At 47.6% G+C, this 11,222-nt stretch overlaps 1 long non-coding RNA gene across 1 annotated transcript; it reads left to right on the forward strand.

The window, feature by feature from the left end:
• The first annotated feature begins 765 nt into the window (after nucleotides 1-765).
• Nucleotides 766-1,066, forward strand: LOC144389932 (uncharacterized). Its single transcript, XR_013453971.1, has 2 exons — nucleotides 766-837; nucleotides 931-1,066. It is a non-coding gene; the product is annotated as an uncharacterized LOC144389932 (long non-coding RNA).
• The last annotated feature ends 10,156 nt before the right edge of the window (nucleotides 1,067-11,222 follow it).

Raw genomic sequence — 11,222 nt, forward strand, 5'->3', positions numbered from 1 at the left:
GGTGCAAATCTTACCCTGAACCACATCTCAACCTTTTACCGCACTACATAGTTATTACTGCTATTTCAGTTTAATAGAATAAATAAAAATGTGCTATAATTGTCAGCCCTTTCTTGAGATGGTCGCCTTTTCTGCTTTTTATTGTGTGTCATAACTTTCAGAGACACTGCATTTCTAGCACTGCATATTTATGATGGCAGGAGGAGATGGAAATGCGTCCTTTTATGATGGTTCCACACCAGTCTGATCCTCACCATGGCCAAACGATATGGTCTAGAATACTAAAGACGGGATATTAAAGTGGAAAAAGGCACAGTTTGTGCTTTAGCTAATTGTACAACGCAATAGTGTAATTGGTGGATAGAGATTTGTCTCTTGCCATTTTGGATTAAGTCCGTTGCCATATTTGGATGACAGAGGAGTGGCATTGAGATGGCATAAACAGCTCTGGAGCAGCAGGGACCTGTCAATCACGTAGTAGCCCCGCTCTGAAAGCCATGATCGACCATGATTTACTAAATAAACATCCTGCTGTTATGAACAACATTTGAAACTGGGCATTGAGACCATAAACTCATGTTCACTTTGTTTACTTAGGGAATACATCCAGTGAAACATTTTATTATAGACCTCTATATAACCAGACTACTGTCACGACCCCAGCTCCCTGAGCATGTTTCCCTATTGTCTGTTTGTTTTTTCATGGTTGCTGAGCAACGTGGAGAGGCGGAGAGTTCCAGGCCTGCGGCCAATCAAGCCAACACATCTGATCTTGATTAGCCACCCTAGTTAAGCTGAGACCGACATCCAGTCCTTGCCGGATTGTTAGACGAAGTAGTACGTGTGCCTGCATTCGCTACCACCGCTACTTACTGAGATTCCGAGAATCCCCTTGAGAAACACTTACTTGTCTTTTGTCCCGTTTTCTAGTTCTGCACCTGGGAACCCGTCAACCTCGCCTGGCCACGGAGACGCCTCCACCCCCACCACCTCACCTTGACTCGCCATTCTGCACGTTGGACTACTCCTGCACAGTGTCAATAAAGACTCTTTGTTTTCACCTGAACCCATCTGGTCTGGTCTGCGTTTGGGTTCCATCAGAGGGACGTGACAGAACAATCCGGCCACCATGAACCCAGCGGATCTAGACTCTGTGAGCCATGCGGTGTCCCTACAAGGAAATTTGTTAGGGCAACACAGCACCGCCCTACAGGAGATCATGTCGTCGGCACAAGCCTTATCTGCCAGCCTGTCTGCCATTCAGGTCCAGCTAAATGCTCCTGCTGCGTCTCCGCCAACTGCATCACCCCCAGCCCTGGTCGAGGCTGGAGAAGTTTCCCCATCGGTCCGGAAGCCCAAGGTGCCCACACCGGAGAGGTATGGGGGAGATCTGTGAGGTTGCAGATCCTTCTTGTTACAATGCGGTCTGGTTTTTGACCTCCAACCTCAAACCTACCACTCGGACAAGGCTAAGATAGCCTTTGTTATTGGGCTGCTCCGGGGAAAAGCGCTGGAGTGGGCTTCGGCTATTTGGGAGCAACGAGACCCCTGTACCACCGCATACCAGGAATTCACGGCAGAGCTGAGGAGGCTGTTCGATCACCCCACCCGGGGTAAGGATGCAGCAAAGCGCCTGTTCGCTGTGCGTCAGGGAAACCGCAGCGTGGCAGAATATGTGATTGAATTCCGAACACTGGCTGTAGAGAGTGGGTGGAACGAGTCCCTACGGGCAGTGTTCTACCAGGGGTTGACCGAGCCACTGAAGGACGAGTTAATTTCCTATCCTGAGCCACAGAATCTCGAAGACCTGGTGGCCTTGTCCATCCGGGTGGATAACAGATGTCGGGAGAGAAGAAGGGAGAGACGGTTGGGATTGCCAAACCATCCACGGTCACCAAATTTCTTTCAAGGCACAGAGCACCCCAATCGCCCGACACTTAGCGAGACAAGGAGGTGAGACTGCCTGACCCTGAACCAATGCAGGTGGGCAGACAGGGGTTGTCCACTGAAGAGCGCCAGCGGCGGCGAGATACCAGGAGCTGCCTCTACTGCGGACGTGCGGGCCATTACATCTCTTCCTGTCCTCAGCGCCAGGGAAACTCCCGGGCTCGCTAAATTTGGGAGGCCTTCTAGCGAGCCAAACCACTCAGACCCCCTCCCCTCGTGCCAGACCCCTTTTTCCTGTCACCCTCACCAGGAGAGACCAGTCTGTGGAGATTAATGCACTCGTTGACTCTGGCGCAGATGACAGCTTCATCGATGCTAGTCTGGTGGAACAGCTGGGGCTCTCCAAGGAACAACCTCCGGAGGCCATGGAAGCGACCACCCTCGACGGCAGACTACTAGCACGGGTAACCATGAGAACGGAGCCAGTGAAGATGCAGTTATCGGGCAACCACTCGGAAGACATCTCCTTCTTCATCCTGTCCTCACCACGCATGCCCCTGGTTCTTGGTCAACCTTGGCTGAGGAAACACAACCCCACCCTGGATTGGGTGACAGGCAAGGTAACTAGTTGGAGTACTCACTGTCTTGCTAACTGTCTTAAATCTGCCTGCTCCCACTCTATTCCCCGCCAAGTGGTGTCTTCCCCCCCCCCCCCCGGATTTGACTCTGGTGCCAACGGTTTATCACAGCGTAGGTGAGGTTTTTAGTAAACAACAGGCACTGGTCCTTCCTCCTCACAGACCCTATGACTGTGCAATCAACCTGATTCCTGGCGCCGCCTTTCCCAAGGGACGCCTCTATAGCATCTCCCGACCGGAGCGCGAGGCCATGGAGACCTACATCAGGGATGCCCTGGCAGCGGGCCTAATTCGTCACTCATCTTCCCCCCTAGGGGCTGGATTCTTCTTTGTGGGTAAAAAGGATGGGTCCCTTCGGCCTTGTATTGATTACCGGGGTTTGAATAATATAACCATCAAGAACAAGTACCCTCTGCCCTTGATGAACTCTGCCTTTGACTCCCTGCAGGGCGCTTCGGTGTTTACTAAGCTTGATCTCCGCAACGCTTATCACCTCATCCGAATAAGGGAAGGGGACGAATGGCTGACTGGGTTCAACACCCCCTTGGGCCATTTCGACTACCTAGTCATGCCATTCGGCCTTACTAACGCCCCTGCAGTATTCCAGAGGATGATAAACGAGGTACTTAGCGACATGATTGGGCGTTTTGTGTTTGTCTACCTGGATGACATACTGGTCTTCTCGGAGAACTACAGTATCCACACCCAGCAGGTCCTTCAACGCCTTTTGGAGAATCGCCTCTTCGTTAAAGCAGAGAAGTGCGACTTCCACGCCCACACAACATCATTCCTTGGATACATTATTTCGGAGGGACATGTGAGGATGGATCCCGAGAAAGTGAGGGCGTTTCTGGACTGGCCTCAGCCTGTTACTAGATTGCAACTCCAAAGATTCCTGGGGTTTGCAAATTTCTACCGCCGGTTTATCCGCGACTACAGCCGGGTGGCCGCCCAGTTGACAGCCCTGACGTCCAGTGCCAGGCCCTTCTGCTGGAGCCCGGAGGCGGACAGAGCATTCCGGGACCTAAAGCACCGGTTCACCACGGCACCCATTCTCACACAGCCGGACCCCAAACGTCAGTTCGTGGTGGAGGTGGATGCTTCTGAGGTTGGCGTAGGCGCCATCCTGTCCCAACGTAGCTCTGCCGATGGTAAGCTCCACCCGTGTGCTTTTCTCTCTCGTCGTCTTTCCCCAGCAGAGAGAAACTACGACGTGGGGAACAGAGAACTACTCGCCGTCAAGCTTGCCTTGGAGGAGTGGCGCCATTGGCTTGAGGGAGCGGAACAAGCATTTATCGTCTGGACCGACCACAAGAATCTTGCATACGTGCAATCGGCTAAACGTCTCAACTCACGTCAAGCCAGGTGGGCCTTATTTTTTGGTCGCTTCAACTTTTCCCTCACGTATCGACCAGGCTCCCGGAATGGCAAGGCGGACGCGCTGTCCCGGGTATTCGCGAGGACCGAGGAGACCATCCTACCCCGGAGCCTCGTGGTGGGGGCAGTAGTCTGGAGGATCGAAGAGGAGGTAAAGACTGCCCTTCGGAGCCAACCTGGTCCAGGTAATGGCCCACCGGGTCGTTTGTTTGTGCCCGAACCCCTTCGATCGGCGGTACTCCAGTGGGCACACGCCTCGAGGATTGCTTGCCATCCGGGCGTGGCCCGTACCATGGCGCTGTTGCGCAGACGCTTCTGGTGGCCAGCCATGGGAAAGGACACTCAGGGGTTTGTCGCTGCCTGTCCAGTCTGTGCACGGAATAAGGGAACAAATCGACCCAGTGCAGGACTACTTCACCCTCTACCAATTCCCAGGCGGCCCTGGTCCCACCTGGCTCTGGATTTTGTAACCGGTCTTCCCCTATCTGAAGGTAACACAGTTGTTCTAACCGTAGTCGATAGATTCAGCAAGTTTGCACACTTCGTGCCCCTCCCAAAACTACCCTCAGCTACACAGACTGCTGCTATCCTGGTCAAGGAGGTTTTTAGGATCCACGGTCTGCCGAGGGACATCGTATCCGACCGAGGTCCCCAATTCACATCGGCGGTATGGAAGGCATTCTGCACTGCCATCGGCGCCACTGCCAGTCTCTCCTCCGGATTCCACCCCCAGTCCAACGGCCAAGCGGAGAGGGCCAACCAGAAGATGGAGGCAACACTGCGATGCCTGGTCTCTTCTAACCCCACCACTTGGTACTCCCGGCTGCCTTGGGCTGAGTATGCCCACAACACGCTCCCTACCGCTGCCACAGGTATGTCGCCCTTTCAATGCCTATACGGCTATCAACCCCCGTTGTTCCCCTCGCAGGAGAAGGAGATTGCAGTTCCCTCGGTCCAGGCTCATTTCCGGCGCTGCCACCGGACATGGCACCAGGCCAGGGCAGCCCTCTTGAGAGCTTCTGGTCAGTACCAGGCCCAGGCCAACCGTCGCCGTTCCCCCGCACCCCACTATAAGGTGGGGGACAAGGTCTGGTTGGCCACCCGGGACCTTCCACTGCGAACTGAATCCAAGAAGCTGAACCCCAAGTATATTGGGCCGTTCAAGGTAGAGAGGGTCATCAACCCGGCAGTTGTCCGGCTGAGGCTTCCCAAATCCCTCAAGGTACATCCTGCTTTTCATGTATCCCGCATCAAGCCGGTCCTTCTCAGTCCCCTGCTACCCCCTCCCTCTCGGCCTCCTCCCCCTCGGATGATTGACGGAGGTCCTGCCTACACGGTGCGACGCATCATGGACTCCCGGCGACGAGGCCGGGGTTTCCAGTACCTTGTGGACTGGAGGGGCTATGGTCCAGAAGCAAGGTGCTGGGTTCCGCGGCGTCAGATCCTGGACGCTGACCTGCTGAGGGTGTTCCACCAACGCCACCCCGGTGCACCGGGTGGTCCGCCCGGGGGCGTCCGTCGGAGGGGGGGTACTGTCACGACCCCAGCTCCCTGAGCATGTTTCCCTATTGTCTGTTTGTTTTTTCATGGTTGCCGAGCAACGTGGAGAGGCGGAGAGTTCCAGGCCTGCGGCCAATCAAGCCAACACACCTGATCTTGATTAGCCACCCTAGTTAAGCTGAGACCGACATCCAGTCCTTGCCGGATTGTTAGACGAAGTAGTACGTGTGCCTGCATTCGCTACCACCGCTACTTACTGAGATTCCGAGAATCCCCTTGAGAAACACTTACTTGTCTTTTGTCCTGTTTTCTAGTTCTGCACCTGGGAACCCGTCAACCTCGCCTGGCCACGGAGACGCCTCCACCCCCACCACCTCACCTTGACTCGCCATTCTGCACGTTGGACTACTCCTGCACAGTGTCAATAAAGACTCTTTGTTTTCACCTGAACCCATCTGGTCTGGTCTGCGTTTGGGTTCCATCAGAGGGACGTGACAACTACATTTCGACCCCTGATGGCAGTTTTAAATCCTTTGTCGAACACAAGGAAATATAATGTTTGAACTCAAAGAAACTAAAACATTTCCAGTGTATTCATGTTAATCCCAATACATTCAATTTTTTTGCAACCCTAGTTTGGAGTATTTTCAATCAGATACGTGGCTATTGTAGGCAAGGCTCTAATGTTTTGAACAACGTCAAGCATTCATATATTTGTTCCCAATGGAAGTTGGTTCTGCTCAATTGAAAACCCAAATGAGTGATGCTCGAGTTAAAAGAAGTTTGTAAAAAAGCGCAATAAAGTACACATAAAAAATGAATAATTAAAAACCGATTTAAAAGCCGCCCATGGACTGTTAAATTACACAAACACGAGTGCAAACAGGTATGTCTTTAGTTGTTTTTTAAAAAGACTCCACAGAGTCAGCAAACCTTAGAGGTGCAGGCTGGGCATTCCATAGCTTTGGAGCAACCGCCTCACAGGCGAGTGAGTGGGGCCGACAGTAAATTTAATAGGCTTGACCGGAGATTGCGGGCTGGAAAATAATGGGGGTATTCGCAGTCCTCTTGGTGGTAAGAACAATAGCTTTATTTCTTCTCCTTCCAAATGACAGCAGGTGGGTGGGGAGCTGTAATCAAAGCCAAACTAAAGTCAACAAGAAGCTTTATCTGAGGTCTTGCTCATATTGTTCTGGGATCAGACACCCGTCTACACTGCGCTAAGGGCTTTTCTCACCGTCAATCAAGCAGGATCCAGTGATCACAGGGGATGAGGCAGCTCTGTGGAGCTCCTAATGTCTGCACACAAATACACATCACTAGCATATGGCTGGACACTTATAGGACCATTCATCCACTGCTAACAAACATTTGCATTAACATTCACCAATGTCTGGTTTGATTAAAACATTTTTGTTTTTTTTCATCAAAAATACACGTTTTTCTTATTAGGTTTGAGCAGTAGATGTCAGTATTTTATATTAACGGATCTATCAATCTGTACTGGTCAATTTACAAGTGCAGAATTGTTAAAGGTTCCCTGAAATTAAAAGAAAATTAAAAGTCATTTTTTCACTTTATTCTTGTGGTGTCCGTCCATTACAGACATTTTAAGTATTAAGTGAGTATTTACATAGAGGTCCTTTGGTCAATCAGACCAACAGCGACCAGGCTTCTTTTAGATAGAGCTGTTAAACCTACTTTTAACAGTTTCAAAGCCTTAACCCATTGGTTTTCTACCTGAAGATGAGTAACCTCTACCACTGGTTTAATATGAGCGGTCAATTCATGGTTGATAGGGTTGCTTGAAAGATTTGTACGTATAAATAGGATCGATACCAGGATTTGTATCCTCCAGGCATATAAAATGTCTGCTTTTCTGACAATTGTGTAACAGCCTATGGTTATACACATGCACGAGAAAAATACAAATAAATACTTAATGTGGCGCACACTTTTAGTGCATTTTAAGTGTGAGTTTGTCCTACTGGTTTGATCATGGCCACTGCTGGGTATGTCAACAGTGATGCTGTTGTTTGTACTGTTGGGGCTGTCAGTTGTAGCCACGTTGAGAGCCGTGGGGAGGCAGTTTGCTCGAATAATAATAACAACGAGCAGTAGCGGTAACCAAATGGAACAACAGCGCCGCAAAACGAATCGATATGAAAAAAATTGGTACAACGAGCGTCTCGTCTCTCGGAAGCGAAGGAACCATCCCCAACTAATGTTAGGTTATTCCAGACCTTCTTTGTTATTACCTTACTCGGTGACTTGCACTGATTGGAGTCAGCCAGGGTTGCTCTTGAATTAAATAAAATTGTCCGTTAGTAAGCAAGAGTTGATCGCTACTTAGGACTACCAATGTTTTCCAATAGCTCCTGCGGTCGACACATCACTACAGTAGTGATGTGTCGTTTGTGAACGATTCGTTCGTTTTGAACGAATCCTTGCAAGGACTCGAGAGTAACGAGTCCCCTCAAAAAAAGAGTAGTTCATTTTCTCGTGGCCACGCATCGGGACTCATATGGACGAGATTCAAAGAACCGAGTCGGTAAAAAGATCCGAACTTCCCATAACTAGTGACCTGACGTGATTTTTTTTGCCAATACAAGGGATCTACCGGCACTGAGAGCGACCCCCAGTGTACTTTTTAAGAATAGCAGCTACTTACATAGAAATGTAATTTATGTTCGTCTGTAATTTTCACACTTAGTAAAGTCATTTACCAATACTGGCGGGCCATATGTTTGACACCTGTGCTTTAATTGGTGTTTTTTCAGAAGAATAACATCTGTTGAACAGTTAAGACCATATCAAGAATATTCAAGCATATTAGTGGTCTGTTCTAACCATAATGGGGCATAAGAATCAGTTTAGGTTAGCGGTCAATTCTAAAACCTTACAATTCAGCGCAGTTATGATCACAATTTATTTGATCAATCAAACCAAATCGCATCAATTCTATCAGAGATGGACCAAAATAAAGGCGAATATAAGCCTTGTATATTGGTGTAATAACCTGAGCTGGCGAAGGCACACGCTCGCAGACTGTATGAGCCCTCTCTGGGCCAGCCAGAGGCCATCGATTGTCTGGCTGTGCCTTGGGATGAGATTCCCAGATAAAGTCTTCAGAGTGTCTGAAGAGGCAACAGATTTATGCTGACCTCTTCCTCCTCAACACAGCACCACAACTGCTGCCACTCTAAAGCACAATAAAACATGTCTGTCAGCCCAGATCGTATATGGCCAGATTTGGGGTTTTAGCTGACGTAGTTGGAAGCTATGGCAAGACATGTGACAAGATGATTTGTAACACAATCAACATGCACGCATTGTGACACGACAATCCTGAGCCATAAACATTACAGCTGAAGCTATGAAACCAGGTCTAGGTATCTGTGGACACGACAGAACGTGCTCTCATCTTCGGAGATAACCTCATCTACGTCCATGGTAGTTTTCTGTAGGTACAACCAAAACTAAATTGTTTGTATTTTTCCAGTAAGTATTTACTCATTGTGCATTTGTTTATCAAACACATTCTCACACGGTTTTAATATGTTCATGGCTTCAACAAATATGGATAGAAAATGAATTACTGTTCTTGCTAAATAAAATTGAACATAGTAAAGTGTATCAGTGATAATTATCAAAGCAATGAGCTGAGTGGAGCGCAAGATGGTAAAACATGTGTTTGTACATTTTTGTCTGCTTTTTACTAATATTTGCCAAAAAGTTTGCTGTAAAAAACTATGAAATCCAGAGGCAGTCATTTACTGTTATGTTAGTCAGAGATGAGAGCCTCAGTTAGGGGTTGCTCGTTGGTTTACAAAATACTTGTACTGCTCACCTACGGACCGTGACATGAAGGTTTCCAGGCTGTGGTATTACACCACGTAATTGTTTCATAATGTTCATGTAATATGAAGTTATGGGGACAGAAACTATATAAGGAAAGGTTTCCTTGGAAACTGAGAAATTTGAAATTAGATCTCCTCTGTGTGAGTCAAGGACCACAGAGGCTTGAAATCTATGCCTATCAAGAATAACTACCATGAGGACAAATCTGACATTGAGTGTTCTTTGAGTGGACTAGACTGAACAAAATTATGTTCATTGAATACTGTAAATATGACAAGGTCATCGTGACATCAACCATTGTTTTGTGGATTACTTTTCTAGTTTCATCTCGTGAACAATTGCTCATTATTATCAATAGTGATGATTAATTACAACCAAATTAATTATTACTCTACTCTGCCTGAAGCTCAGATTAACATGCCCTCTGCATGCCTTCTCCACTCGCCTTTTAGACTACAAACGGAAAATGTGTGACTTCCGCATCAGCTTCAATGATTCCTAATTGCTGGCTGGCATTAAGAAATGGTTTTCTGGTCGACTCTACTGAGTCACAACCCTCCATGTCCCTCTTTCTCACTTCTCTCCTTCTTTCTGTCTCCATCCAACCTCACCGATCTAATTTGGAGGCTTCAGACTTTCTCAGGACTTTATTAAAGCACTTTTCAGATGCCTGCTTTTCATTCGCTCTCAGTGGTTCCACTGCACAAGCACAGGAGCTGATGTAAATTAGATGACTTGATATCACATCAAAACCAATGAAGGTTGGACCCTGAGAAGCAGCGGTCTCCTCCCCTCCGCTCGTCTCGTCTGTTGTCGTTCATCAAGCCTTTGAAATAAGCAGTGGGGAGACATAATGGGACCTTGATGTCACTCACCGGTTCAGCCTTTTAAAAGGATGCGCTGTCCTTCAAACTCTCTGTTTTTATAAACACTTGGATGAAAGGCAAGTGAGTGATGGCCAACGGGGAACAGTCTGAGCAATCTTTCATTTTGCTGCATGTCAGGCTGCTAATTTGGTGTGGAGTGAGGAAATAATTAGATTTGCCTACAGTTTAACTCTGATACTTGGATAGATTTATGGTGCATTTCGCTCTTTTTGTCAGGCTCAGAGTGAATGATTTGTGTCTTATTTGGGGTTGAGATAAATGTTGTGTCATACAGGAACAGTGAATGCAGCTTAAATGAAAGGAAACGTTGAAGAAGATGAGTTTCGCCAAGCTTCTGGTTCACTTTGCAAAAGCCCATCAGTGTGGTACTTTCTTTGGGCTCTGCACTGTAGAAAAATACCCTCTTCCCAAAATAATAGACATGCGGAATGTAGGATGTAGAATGTTCTAGCCCACGCCCCCCCCTATAACTGATTGACTTGATGAATAAAATTTGGCACACATATCTGCTTGGCTATGCTTTACAAAAATGTTATGGCATTAAAATGGCCCAAATTAGATTTTGAATTTGACCAATGTCCTCACAAAATGTGTTGGTTAAATTGACATTGCATCCCCAAACATACCCTAAGTAATACCTTAATTTAAGGGGCGGTGCAGTTAATCACTCAATATCGGCATTTTTAGTCAAATTTCATTGTTGGAGTTGTAAATTGGGGAGTTGTAAAATAACAAACTCCTCTTATATATTAAACATGATTGATTTCAAATTTGGGGAGCATGGTCATGAGTGAAAAAACAAAAGATTAAAAAAATATTGAACTATGTGAGCTGGAGCAGCGGCAAAGAAACACCATGCCATACATCATCTAATCTGCTCCATATTAGTCATCCATATGATCATTTTTAATCTTAGTCATACCGTCAGCTGGTGGCAACAGGAATTACATGTTTTTTACTTTACACCCTGCTCCTCACAGATTAATTGTCATAGCGCCACCTACTGGTAACAGGACGTAAAAGTGACATACTTTAGCTTTCTTCTCTTTCGGTAGGTACATCAGTTTGGACA

Source organism: Gasterosteus aculeatus, chromosome 21 (assembly GCF_964276395.1).
Source record: "Gasterosteus aculeatus chromosome 21, fGasAcu3.hap1.1, whole genome shotgun sequence".
NCBI classification, from domain to species: Eukaryota; Metazoa; Chordata; class Actinopteri; order Perciformes; family Gasterosteidae; genus Gasterosteus; species Gasterosteus aculeatus.